This window comes from Crotalus tigris, unplaced genomic scaffold (assembly GCF_016545835.1).
Source record: "Crotalus tigris isolate CLP2741 ecotype Arizona unplaced genomic scaffold, ASM1654583v1 scf7180000017785.2122318, whole genome shotgun sequence".
Classification (NCBI taxonomy): Eukaryota; Metazoa; Chordata; class Lepidosauria; order Squamata; family Viperidae; genus Crotalus; species Crotalus tigris.
Genome location: NW_024096634.1, coordinates 479,854 through 494,990, shown reverse-complemented (window position 1 = coordinate 494,990; position 15,137 = coordinate 479,854).

Below are 15,137 nucleotides of genomic sequence, written 5' to 3'. Positions count from 1 at the left end.
CCAGGTAATCATTGTATAGTCTTTCCATCTGGTGTTCCTTGATCTAGCATGTACAATGGGGCAGAAAATAATCATTAGAATGGTAAGCAGAACATTTTGGCATCTGCACCTCTAATTTCTGTCAAAATGGTAGTTTTTAACTCTCATCCACCTATAATATATGCCTGTGTGTATTCAATATTGAATATTTTAAATTATTATAATTTTATTTGCTAGTTTTAAATAATGTATTTTTTCTTTTTAATTGTTTGATGAGCAGCACATTCAATTGTTTTAAAATAGGAATGTCATACAGAAATATATTTAACACATACATAAATAAAAATAATTCCTACATCTCCAATGTGCTCCAAGTTTTGCTAATTAAATATATTTCAAGGAAAGGATGGGGGTGGTCTCTGTATGTAGTTAACAGTAGATTCACCAGATACAGAATATAAATCTAACTATAATCTCACAAATGTTTCAAATAAGAAGTCCAATTTTTTAACATGAGGTGAAATAATATATTTTTCCAGTTCCATAACAATCTGTTAAAGTACATTATCTGCTCTTTTTGTAGTTCTGGCTTTTTTATAATGTAAAGTACCCAAAGTCATTCTGAGACAGGCATTTTAAAATGCTATGTAAATAAATCAATCAATCAAGAGCTGCAGATACTATCCTCCTATTTCATAGATAAATTTAACATCATCTCCTGACAGATGCATGCTTTTGTATACTGATGGCAAATGAAGCACTTTCCATTCCAGTGTTGTGTGACCACTAAGCAATTTATTTAATTGTGTAATATAAGTCTCAGAGAACAGGAATTTGGCACGAGAGTCTGAAACTACAATGTCATGCTTCAGGAAAAATGAACACTTTTGTTAGCCAGCAAACAAATTGAACTGTTCACTACTATAGCTTTAGAATCTAATTTAGACTGTAACAATAAAGTATTGGATTCACTTAAAGATTCCTAGCAATAGAGTCTTAAAATGGGACAGCAACTCTAAGCTGTAAGTGAGCTTGAGATATCAGCAGCCATCTGAACTTCTTATAACAAAGAAAAAAAGATGTCTCAGAAGGCAGTCTAGAGAAGAAATACAATCATTTGTAGTACTGCAGGGATAACTTACTGACATAGTCATACAAAGTTTCTCTATGCTTCTATTGAATAGATACCTAAAACTAAGGGCAATTGCCAAATAAATCTTCAATGCACTCAGACTGAGGTCCTATTCAGGTATGATTTAGAAGTACAGAATATATTTTAACATGTAGACAGGAATGGGGTTATCCAGAAGGGCCTGAAGAGGGCTTGAAGAAGATAGTGGGAAGGAGGTTAAAGCAGGATTGCAAGTGCAAAACATTGGGCCATGGTAGCACAATACTTTGTTGTTGTTAGTTGCGAAGTCATGTCCGACCCATCACAATCCCATGGACAATGTTCCTCCAGGCCTTCCTGTCCTCTACCATCTTCTGGAGTCCATTTAAGCTCACGCCTACTGCTTCAGTGACTTCATCCAGCCATCTCATTCTCTGTAGTCCCCTTCTTCTATTGCTCTCAATCTTTCCCAGTGAGTCCTTCCTTCTCATTAGATGGCCAAAGTACATGAGTTTCAACTTCAGGATCTGGCCTTCTAAAGAGCAGTCAGGGTTGATTTCCTCTAGGACTGACCGGTTTGATTGCCTTGCAGTCCAGGGGACTCGCAGGAGTCTTCTCCAGCACCATAGTTCAAAGGCCTCAATTCTTTTGCACTCAGCCTTTCTTATGGTCCAACTTTCACAGCCATAGCACAATACTACTTTCATTCTTTTGACCAAAACCTCCAATCCTGCTATATGTGCCCCACAGAGAACACCAAGTGGTCTCCTTAAGACCTGTACACATAGCAAGTGGGCTATTATTTTATGAACATGTGCTGCTATACAAGCACTTAGATTACTGTGGTGGTGTAGAGGTTAGAATGCAGTATTGCAGGCTAATTCACTGTTCACTGTCAGGAGTTCAATCCTGATCAGTTCAAGGTTGACTCAATTTTCCATCCTTCTGAGGTTGGTAAAATAAGGACCCAGATTGTTGGGAATAATATGCTGACTTTGTAAACCACTTAGAGAGAGGGCTATAAAGCACTATGAAGCAGTATATGTCTAATGCTATTGCTATTATTAAGATTTATATCTATTGAAATTTGTTTTCTTTCCAGAGATTTGCAATATGTGCATGAATATCAAGGAAGGAGCACCTAGGTCATTCCCTACATACAAATAGAATTCTAATTTTAAATAGTGCTCAAGGCATCAGAGTCACTTTAGTGTAGAGATTAATGCACTAGGCTAGAAACCAGGAGACCTTGAGTTCTAATCCTACCTTAGACATGAAGGCAGCTGAGTGATCTTGGATAATCACTCTCTCAGCACTATGAAACAAGCAATAGCAAACCATTTTTGGAATCTTGCCAAGAAAACTGCAAGGACTAGTTCAGGCAATTGCCAGGAAACAAAAATTGACTTGAAGGTGGGTGTGTGCTCATACACACACACACACACACACACACACACACACACACATCAGAGAAAATGGTCAGCTATTGACACTCAACCAACACCTCAAGCCATTAATACCATGGAGCAGACCCTCCGACAAAAGAGGGTTATCAGTAACCATAAGTAATGCTGTCAGTCAGCATTTAGTCTTCCCCTGGGTCCTCTTTCAGTAATGTTGAATCTTTCCCTGGGCTCTCTTTGAGATCATTCTCTTCCTGTCCAGGGTAAAACAACAGGTTAAGAGTATGCACTGTGCTAATTCCGTTCATTTTAAAAGAAATTACTTCCACATATCTTATAAGATCATAAATGTTTAAAACTGAATGGCCAGAGCTTTACCTTCTCCTCTTTCCTCCCTCTCTTTATTGAAATAGAAATAGATGCTAATTTTCTTTTCTGCTAGGAACAGTTTAGTTAGTGTTCAGTGATTGAGCTATGAATGAGGAACTACAGGATCAGAACTAGCATTTTCTGAGATGTTTGGTGCTTGATTTGACCTTCCAGATTTCAGCAGCCCAGATCTGCTAGATCTAAATATTAAGTCTTCACTACTTTATTCACAGTCCCTCTATTTTACCACTAGATGATGATGTCTTGCCAAGATGCAAGGATGGTTGCTTAATGGCATTCTTTTCCAGAGACTGACACCCACAGCTATGACATGGTTCCATTAATTAAAAATGAGTAAGTTACAATAGATTGCATTTAGCATGTTCTTGTACTCCAGACGATTATAAAATTCTACTATTTAATGTCTTCATTTTCAGCTGGACTGAAACCATTATACGGGGGGGGGGAGGACAGAGTGCTAAGAAGTGTATACCATTTCCCCATGATTTTTAAACCCTTTGATGTACATCTCTCTGAGGACATCAGAAAGCAAGAAAGCGGGAGTCAAAGAACAACCCCCCAATCCCATATCTGCTAATAGGCTGGTATATAAATAAGATCATAAAGGAAATGCAGTTTCCCTAGAAAATTGATCCCTGCCCCGAAATTTGGCTGCTAAATAATACCTGATGCCCTTTGTGCTGTGACATGCAGTCATGTTTCTACATTTATGTTTTATGGCAGAACTATAGGCTATATAGTTCATTTCTAACGAAGATTAAATGGCCCATGAGCCCTTTTGTTTTAATTGAGGAGAAAGCTTCAGGTAGAGGAACCGCTTGGTTAAGCTAAACCTTTGTTTGTTATGTTCACATGAATAAATTATAATGCCATGGCATCATGAACAGCGGTGCTGACATTGTTGACATGAAAGCATTATAGATTGAATCCTGATCTGCTCTCCAAGGAGAAGATGGAATATTTGTTCGCTTCACATTTCACTCAGTAGAGCTATTCAACTATTTATAAGATGAAGAGAAATTTCCACTACTTCAGCTAACACACCTTGACCCTGCAGGTGATCAGACAGGAATAATTTGATGGCATAAGGGCCAATGATTTGCATAGCAGTCCAGATGGGTAGTGTGGCACTGCATATCTTTTATGTCATTGCCTTTGATAGAAGCATATTGGATTATATTCCAGCTCGCCCTGAAAAAGTTTGGACAATTTATGAAAAGATGGAAGAGGAAAAGATGTCAAATTAATTGTAAAACAAATGACATATATTTGGGCAACTAATACATTCAACACTGATGCAGAATTATATCTCAGAAAATTCCTAGAAAACTGTTGTGTGCACAAACTCGACACATTCATTTGTTTTTACTTTGAATCGTTTTTGTTTCTGAGTGGCAAAGCATGTATCGCAGCCCTGCAAAATTGTCCTAGAAATATTTGCACTTCATTCCTCAGAATCTCTGTGAAATAACACTGTACTGTGCAATATTTCACTGTTTTAAAGTACACAACATAGTTCTGTTTAACATTTAATACTAAATGTTACCTATTGATAGGTAATATTTAGTATTTGTTACATTTTGCATGTGAATTAATGCAGCCCACTGAGCAACACATTTTAGGTGACGTGGCCTCCACCTTCATTTGAGTTTGAGACAGCTAATATAAAAGGACAGCAGTTTGAATGGTTATTTTAATTGCTCTTAATTAATCTCATTTAGTTTTCCCTCCTGGCTTATGTTTCTTGGATTTGTATCATATCATCCTATTTAGCCAGTTTTAAAATTAGAGGAAGAGTTAGAGCTATTTTGTTGTTTTAACTGAAGATATTATTTGCTGTGCTGGATGAGCTGTTACCATGTTTTAAAACTGTGTTATCCCTGACTCCCTCAAAGCCATTTCTCCTATCCTTAAAGACATATTTTCTTTACAACTAAAGCCTTGTGTTTCGTTTCTTTTCCCATTTTCTTTCCATCAAAAGCCTCAAGTACTGTTTGCATCTTTGAAATGCTAGAAATAAGTTTAAATGTATGCATCCACTCTTTTTGCCAGAGTTTTTACATAAATAAAAACATCAGTGTATATATGTTTTTAAAAAAAAAATCTGTATTTTTCTTTTTCCCTTCTTGTAGCCTGTAATTTTGTTTTTGTTTCTCAGATTTTAACTCACACTCTTCCTGTCTTTCTCAGATGTTTATCAATGAAAAAATTCATTGTATCTAACATACCCTGGCAATATCCATTTTTCTACTGTATCCTCGTGATGTTGGTTTCATCTTATCTCCAGACTCCAAGTATCAGTGTTAAAGCAGCCACAAGATTGGCATAGTCTGTAGCATTTCATCATACATTATTTGGACGGAAAGCAAGTGATTAGCAGCAGATGGGATCAATGTGGTATATGGGGACTATTTCAGGCTGAAGCTGGATTGCCCTTTTTCCTCCCTCCACTTGTCCTATTCATTGGCCAGCAGTCTATTATTGTCCTCCTAGAGAGCTGGACACAGCAGCGTTGCATTGATGGCTGAGCAGAATTATGCAATAGCATCAGATGGCTCAGACAGCAGTCATGTTATCTATTTTAATTCTATGGTTCTTACCAGTTTAATACAAGGCTAATAGAGTGAAACAATGGGAAAAAAATGACCAGCCTCTGCCATTCTCTTCCAAACACTGCACAGAAGAATTTGGGAAGCTGGCATTTGCTGTCTTTATAAGCAGAAGAAGGAGAGAATATTATAAGTAGGATTTCTCCTTGTGATTCATTCCCAATCATGATTCTATTTTATTTTACTTTATTCAGCTCAAATTATGACAGAACAGGTATAGAAAGATGGGCATAGGAAGGAGATGAGAAATAAAGGATGTAGCTGTTCTTCCCCATTCTGGATGCAGTCCCATGAGTGATGCATTTTTTTCCTGCTGTCTGGTGACTTACAGAAGAGAAAAGGCAGCAAAGCCTGAGGAATCTATTAATTGTTTTGCTTATCATACACACACATGCAAAATCAGGACAGCACAATTCAACAGTGAGTCAGAACACATGCAAAGTAGGGATCAGCAAACAGAGCAGAAATTTCATAACAGTTCAAGGATGGGAGGATAGCACTTTAACAGATGTGTTATCTATCTGATTCAGTACAGTTGATGAGAATTGGCTATTACATTTTTGCATACCTTAAGGCTAAGCCAAAGATTTAGACTGCTCTAATACTGTATCCAGGCAGAGGACGAAAGAAAGCCTGGATTGAGTTTTGCATGCATTGGCCCAGCCAGAGTACTAACAAGATCATGCTCTCAGCTAAATGGGCACAAAACTTTGGTGAACCGGTACTATTAGATACCTGGGAAATTATTTGGGTGAGGAACGTTAAATTTACGCAAGCCCAAAATTTAAGGGAGAACTTTTATAAAATGTTTTATAGATGGCATCTTGATCCACAAAAAATGTCTCGTATGTATCCTGATCTACAGCCTAAATGTTGGAGATGTGGAAGTTTGGATGCTACATATTATCATATTTGGTGGACGTGTAAAAATATAAAAGCTTTTTGGATTAAGATATGGTGGAATATTCAAAGAATTTTTAGAAGGAGGGTAAAGTTTACCCCACAATTGTTTTTATTAGGTATTGTTACAGATTGTGATACTAAAGATATCACATTGATGTTAAATTTAATCACAGCTGCAAGGTTGTTAGTAGCACAATGTTGGAAGAAGGAATCTCTGCCTACCTTGCAAGAGTGGCTTTTTAAAGTTTCTTATCTGGCGGAAATGGCAAAGATTTCGGCTTTCCTGAAGGATCAATCTCAAGAGAAGTATGTTGTGGTATGGAGGAAATGGATAGATTTTATACAACACAAGATGGATATTAAAAAATATTATTTAGCTTTTTAATAATTTATATTGAAAAGCCAATTTTTTTGAAAAGCCAAACTTTTTTTCCCTTTTTTTTCTTTCTTTTTATTATTATTATTATCTTCTTTCCTCTTTTCTATTTTTCTTTTTATATATATATATATTACCTTTAATTATTTTATAACTTGTTTAAGTAATGTATTTAGATTTGTTTATAGTTTATTGTTGTTAATTATTTAGTAATTTGTTTAAGTAATGTATAGATTTATCTATATTTTACACTTTTCTTAAGATTCTTTGAAGAAATTCTAATTAAGCCTATATCCAGCTCTGGGATAGTCAGGGGAGGGAAGGAGAGGGTTGGGGAGGGATGGGGGAAATTGTTTTGTTTTTGTATTGTAAAATCTTATAAATTTTCAATAAAAAAAAAAAAGATCATGCTCTCAGCTTTCCAGAGAGCAGAGTCCAGAACAAGTGAGAAAAACATGAACCTTTGGCTTAGTCCTAATTGCATTTGAAAAGATGGATTTAAGTATCTAATAAAGGTTAACCTCTATTGACTTTTTAGCATTTGATGTGCATAATTATGACTTGTGAATGATAACTCCTTTCAAAGTTGTATGTGTAATTTGGATGCAGAATTGTATTGAATCAAAATCTAACATCTAAACATAGAAGTGATCAGTGAATTTAGCATTGATTTGTTTATTAGATTTTATATTTTATTTGTACTATTCAAAGCATAGCATCTCTTCTACCTGCAGCTAATGCATCTTAACTAATAAAGCATTTAAAATGGTTTTAATTATCTATGTACCATATGAACAATATTGCAATAAGAAGGAGAAAGTTAAATAAGAAAAAAAATCTCTAAGTATTTCTACTTTTACCATTCATGCTTTCAGAAAATATCAAACTATTTATGTTTGTGTCTTCACTTCTTTGACTAAAATTACCAGGAGCAAATTTTCTAACCTTTAATAACAAGAAACACCATCCAATTTAAAGGAAAATCATATGGAACTGGGATATTTGTCAGTATTTTAATTTAATTTTTTAAAACTGTATTATTAAACAAAGAAATAACAAATGTCCATTCCATTTGCAACATTCAGAGTGTTTGGGAACTGTTAACCTATTGATGTTGTTGTGAGATTACATCTTTTCCTCTTAAATAACAGAGCTTTTTAAAAGACACATTACTGCATATGATACTGATTATCAACTACTTTGATATTTCTCATGTTGGAGAGCTAACATAATGAATTACTGACAAAAAATGTTGGCTAGTGTAGAAAACTGTACAGAACATTTGATATTTGGATGCAAATGAGAAAAACCTGAGCTGATTTCTGCTATCAGCAATTGTGTGCTAAATGTTGCTAAAATGGTATGAAGCATAAGATTTCTTGTTACATATTGCAATACTTAAAACATCTAAAATATACCTCACCTGAATTTGAATACATAAATCTTAAACAATGGTACTCAGATCGCAGCATTCGGGTCCATTTAATATATTTTGGCAAAGCCAAGCAAATATCTCTCCTATAAAACCAAGCAAATAGTTTTATAAGAAAAATAATCATATCTCAATTGTTCTCCTTCCAAAAGACAAGAATACAAATTCTTGATGAAGCATTTTGGATCCTGTATATTACATATTACGGCTGATCTATTGTATTTATATCCCAATTCCTTCTTGAAAGGTTCAATGAAGCACACATCTCCCTGACTTCAATCCAACATTCATCTGGCAATTTTAGTCTGAAAGTGAGCCACAAGCCATTGATCACCCAATGCCCAAATCCAACAAGGCAGAAAACTGATTCGATATAGGAGTCAATTGATGGAATAGTTCAGAAACTTCTTGGTATTGTTCTTGATTATTTTTTCCAAAAAGTTCTTGGCTTAGAGAAGTTATATTAAAATCTAGCTGTGACATATTAATTATGCATGAAAAGGGTGATGCAGACCTTCTAACTATGACAATTAGTGGAACATTGTAATCAAATATGTACAATGCCATTATCAGTGAAGGTATAGATTCCTTAGTTCTTGTATCATATTCTACCAATTGTGTTGGTCTCACTCTCCAGAGAAAAAAATGTTCTCTGAAAGTAGCCTTGGATATAGAATGTTTATAGAGAAAAACCTGTTTGTGAATTCATTCTTTGTTATTTGCATATATAAAAGTATATCTCCTGGTAGGGCAAAAAAATGTGCTTTTAGAGAAATTAAGTAGTTGTGTGCATCTTATGGAGAAAGTAAATATTTTCTACAATAGTCATTATAAAATAAATCTTCAACATCCACTAAACTGTAATGTGCTCAATGAAAGCCTGACCACAGCATATTCTTGCCATTTTCATGAAAGAGTTTTGGGACCATGGCCATTGCCTCATATCACAGCTTACATATGTATTATCATACTCCACACCATATAAAGGCAAGTAGATGGTACAAATCCAGAATTCAACTTTGTTAGTGAGTCAAATGTACCCATTAACTACTCACACAGCACACTTCCTTGTGTATATAAACATGGAAATATCTGGATCTGAAAAATAACATGATTATTCTTTTCCTCTCCCCCTTTTTTATTTTCTTTTTTATCATGGCTACCTGATAACAGTAAATGAAAGTGTTCCCCCCCCAAAAAAAGTTTCAAACTTTATTACCTTGGGGAAAAAATAGTAACAATGCAGTAGATGTCATATATATCCAATCATTATTAGTCCACTTGTTTTCAATAAAACTGGTTTTGCATATATGCTAAATCCTCCGTACAGATGCATGCCAACCAGTAGGCTAGAAATGATCTGGCAATAAAACACTAGCATTTGTTTGTACAGTCTGTTCTGTTCTTGCATGTTTGTGTATGTGTGGGGAGAGAGGAATAGAGAGAAGGCTGAATCTTTTAAAGCAAACAAGCACCACACTCAGCTTCTTGAATCAGCAAGGTTTGGGAAATACATTTTTAGGGATGAAGCAGTTCAAGAATCATTGTATCATAGTACAATAGCCTTGAATAACTCAGGTTTTCAAAAGAGAATGAGACACTTGCGTTACCAACATCTCAGATTCACAAAACTAAGAATATCTGAGTAGACTTTTTGTAAACTTAAGTTGAGCTGTATGAATAGCACAAAACCAGAAACTATTGGTGCAGATAGATGATAATCAAACTGGTTATCCATAGAAAATAATAGCTCTTTCTGTACTGTAATTCAAGCATGTCCTCTCTTACCATCAGATATAATGAAAAAAATTACTCCCTGTCCAACAGGTGTCAACTTTCTGCATATCAATGGAGCCAGCTAGAGTTCTAGAATTAGTGAGGGTTTTTTCCCCTATAACTACAGAAATGTTGTTCAACTCTATTCTCTTCTAGCTTTGACAGCTAGAATGCTTCATGCCCAACTAAACAATTTTCCCACTGCCAACATTATTTTATTTCCCAAACACTGACTATAGTAGATTGTTTATTAATCCTGATTCCACTCTAAGCAATGGAATCAAAGAAAATCAAGCTAACTTCGAGTAGTAATTATTATTCTCCATCAGATTTGTATAGGAATATAATCAGCCATTTCAGTTAAAAAAGCTTACTTTGACAAAGGTTAAAGTAGTAAGATGATGTCTACTAATTCTATCTATCCATATACAGCATGCATAGTAATCAATTAATTTTTGTTCAAATAAATTTGCATAAGTTTACTTAATATATACGAGGAAATTTTATAATGGTGTAAGTGAAATGTGAAATAGGATATATGATTAAAGATATTTTCCATATACTGTATGATGCCTTTGTCTTGGATGAACACTATTTGAATTTCTCCCGAGATCTCATAAAATGTGATTATAAACTAATCTTGGATTTGCTCCAACAATAATATTATCAGTTATGCAATGCATCTTTACAATGATTCAGTTGATCTCAACATTAATCATTAAAAGATTTTACAAGGTTGCAAAATAGTGACATATCACTTCTTTGATTTAATGATTTGGTTTACTTGCGTTTTAGAGAAAGCATTAATATTCTATACAAGTGACTTGTTGTAAGGCAGTAAATTGATTTCATTGCATTAAAAATGATCTTTTTTCTGAAAAATACTCTTAGTGCTCAATACGAATGGTGCTCACACATATGTAATCCTGCCAGAAGTACAAAATAGGTTTAGAAACCCACTAATTTCCTTTACATGTATGGAGAAAAGACAGAAGGTAAGGTAAGGTAAGGAAAGGAAAGGAAAGGAAAGGAAAGGAAAGGAAAGGAAAGGAAAGGAAAAAAGATGTTTATGCACCTTTATTTAGAAACTAATATCTTAATTTGGGAAATAAAGCTGAGCTATTTTTAAAGAAATAGTTTTAAAATCATTACTATAACTTAAATTAATATGTTACCATTCTGAAGATTACCAAGGTGAATATTGATATGGCATTTGAATATTTTAGCCCAACAGCTTCCTGTAAATCAAAATGAAAGACAAGTATTACAACATTCCATTTAAACCTATGCTCAAGGGCTCTGCAAAGTTCTCAACACATTTAAATAATCTCTCATATTCTCTGAAGACCACAAGGGTGTATAGATGTCCTAAAACCCTTTTAAAAATATAGAATATTGCAAAAGCACTATTTTTACATTGGTCCCTATTCCAATGCTTCCCAGTTCAACAGCTGAGAACTTAAATACTATCTTTTCATCAAACAACTTTTTTCTGTTATTATTAATCAGAAAAGGGAAGTGTTCTAAAAGGTAACTGGAGTAAAATTCTTAGTGAATGAGGAACCATTTCAATGATCAATGCCAGTGATATATTTAAATTAATGGTTAATTAGAGAAGGAAAAAATAACTCACATGATAATATGCAATCAAGATGCATATTCTGTTCTATTCTTATTCTATTCTAATATGCATAAATATATTCAGAAAAATTATTTAAGATAGATTTACAAACTATTTTTAATGCAGGCTTGATCTACTGTATATTCAGATAAATTTAATTTAATTCAGTGATCTAGCAGAATATGCTCACTCCTGATTTTGATACTTAGATATGAAAAATAATATAGTACTATGTAATAGCAGTTGGCAGCTGTTATCAGTTTGGTGCCTTTCTCATTATCTACTATGAAATTACTTTTGTAATAGTAAAATGTCTGCCCACTTAGGATTATGAATCAAGCTTTAGGTACAAAAAATGTTTAAGGTTTGGATTTTTATTAGTTGTGCCATAATAGTGCCAGCCCTTATAGGTAAACCAGACAGAAACATGACTAGATGAGTTAATTCAGCTTTATTGTATGGCTACATTAAAAGAATCTTGCAAGTTTCCAAGTAGAAACTTTGTACTGACACTTTTGATGGCCTAAACAATAAGGGCAGATCCTTCCTAAGTTTCTTCCTGATTGTTAATCCATTGGGGGCTCCTGCATCACTTATCTGAATGTTAACTAGACAGCATCTTTCCCACTTATCATCCAACCTCATACATACAAATGGTGACCAAAATGAGACCCTGTACATGCAACTATAGTGAAAAAATAATAATTTATTTTATTTAGCAGAATTTTTAAAACAATGCTCTTTGTTGTATCACTCAACCAAACCTTATGCTTCGTTGGACACAAATCCATTATATGATCAGTGTTAGAATGGCCAGAAAGAACAGAAAGATTCTCTGTCTTTCTTAAATTGCTTTTTGGAAAATAGAGAAGTTGTTTTATATGAATATTATCCATATATATAGCAAGAAATATTTTCCATACTGGTAATAGCTCTCTACACTTTCGAACAAAGGTTTGTTGAGTTGTACCTGAAGATTCTAAGGTTAGAACTTAAATTCACTATTAAGCTGCAGAGATTTTGGTGAAGTTTGCTCATCTGATATTACAAGTCATAAAAGAACCCTAAAACTGACTTCCGCTTCCAGATCGCGGCACATTCAGCTGTACAAAGAGATCTCTCTCTTTGTCGGCTGTTTTCGCTCCGCTGGTAGACCCTTATGCAGGTCTTAAATTGCCCTGGAGGGGCAACTACCATCGAGGAGGCTCTTGCTCGGTCGTAGTAGAGCGGCGGCTTCCCCTATAGTCCGAGTTAACTCCATAGGGCCGACGGAGAAGAAGATCGGAAACTAAAATGGCCTATCACTTTGCTGCGCCAGCTGAAGTCAGAAAATCATCTAAGCATAAAGAACCACTGTGGTGAATCCAGGTGAGTCCTTTCCTCCCTCTCTCTGTCCTGACTATTTGCCTGTAAAAAGTTTTTGATCACTTCCCTGCCTTAAGAGAGCAGCTTCTGTTTACTTGGGAAAGAAAGTTTTAAAAGAACTAAAATAGTTAAAGTTTTATTGACTACTTGATTTTTTTTGGATACCTAAGGGCCCTGAAAAAAATAAAAAAGAAATGCTATATTTTTTACTTTACCTATTATACTGGAGATACCTGCTTTTGCTTTTTATGTTTCCCAGAAGAGATAAACTTTTACCTACTTGGAAGAAAGAGTTTACAGTCTACTGAGGACATCTTGTGATGAAAAGTGCCATTACAACTGTATAGGTGGATATTTGTTGACCTTTTTGAAATATAGCCTCCACTAAAAGATCAAAGACTTTCTTGATCAAAGTCTACCTCACCATTGAAATGGAAGAAGCTTATCCACAGCTCGACTATGAACTTATATTGGAAAAGATTTTGGAAACTAAAAACTATATGAAAGCTTATATCAAATCTTGGAGAAAAATCAGAGATGATACAAGAGAACCACAAATTGACTTTCAACCATCACTTCAAACTACAGACCAAAGAATAATGGAGGAAGAACAGAGCAACCCTAGAGAGGTTCCCACTCAGCAAGTTATACAATTGAACGAGACAGAGGAACTGCACTTACAATTTAATTTTGAACTTACAGTAGAAACTGAGCAAATTCTACACAATCCTTCTTATGACCTATGGAGAACATTGACGAACAAAGAATAACGTTAACTGAACTTGATCTCCCAAAAATAACAGAGCTTGACATTCAGGTACAAGTTATTGAAAATTGTGACAATGTGGACAATCAACTAGCAACTTTAAAAAGGAATAAAATTGACTATACTATTCAAATGAAATTGGAAGAAAGAGAAGAGAACTTTGACTATTTTGATGTATTGAGAAATAGCCTTACTCAAATGTTGAGGTTTGATGATGCTGAGGCTTTATCTTGGAAACCGGTTTGGCATAGAAAGAAAGCTAGAGTTAAGTTTAAAAATGTGGTTTAAAATTCCACTGAATGGGTTAAAAAGGTTGTTGACACTTGATAGAATATATGTTTAAAATAGACAGAAATGTAGTTCTTTGGACTGATATCTTTATTTTAACCAAGATAACTATTTTGTAATAGAGGGAGAAGAGGAGATATTTGTGATAGGAGAAATAATAGTATTAATAAATGATGTATTAGTTTAAGCCATAGGCTATATTTAAAAAAAATGTAAGGATGTTGCTTTTTGGGATAATATATTTATTTTAGATAGAATCATCATGATAGGGAAAAGAGAAATGAGGGATGCCCAAAGTGTTAATATGTCTACATAAGCTTAATTGGAATATGGTAATTTCTAAAATAGTAAAGCTTAAAAACAGGATTTGGATTCTTATAATTGAAATGTAATTGATGACCGATTGGATTGATTGAGCTTTTTTTTATAAATGTAATAATTTTAATTGGTAAAATAATATGTGGGAAATAGAGAGGGAACTTTTAAGGAATTAATTTGTATGATATATGTATGATTTTGTTCTTAGATAATTGATAGCCCAGTCACCCAATTGTTTCTTAAGCACTTTTATTTAAAAATGAAAAAAACCAATAAAATTTCTTCAAAAAAATAAATAAATAAAAGAATCCTAAAACTCATAATTCATTAGTATTAGGAAGTCCCAAAACTTGCATCTGGAATTGTAATGTGAAAATGAAATTGGTGGAGGGAGTAAAATGCAGAATATAAAACTAACATAGAAACTAACACATAACTCTAGTACATTTACATTTCTGAATGGCCACCTTGTTTTAATAAAGGAATCCATTTATCTCATCAGCTAAATCCACGCATGCGCGCGCACACACACACACACACACACACACAAACACAAACACACACTTAACAGGATGTGCAAAACTAGCTTACCACAGAGATAAGCAGAATATAGTATTTTATCATTGTTTCTAACTACTTTTTAGTGATAGCTTGATTGGATTACAAACATATAACAATCTGCTGTCTAGTGGAAAATCTTTTTAATAAACACTTGTGGATTCAAAGGTCAGAGCATGTCCAGTGATTTGTACTAAACTAGATAAGCTCATTTTATAACTCATTTGTAGTTCAGTATGTAA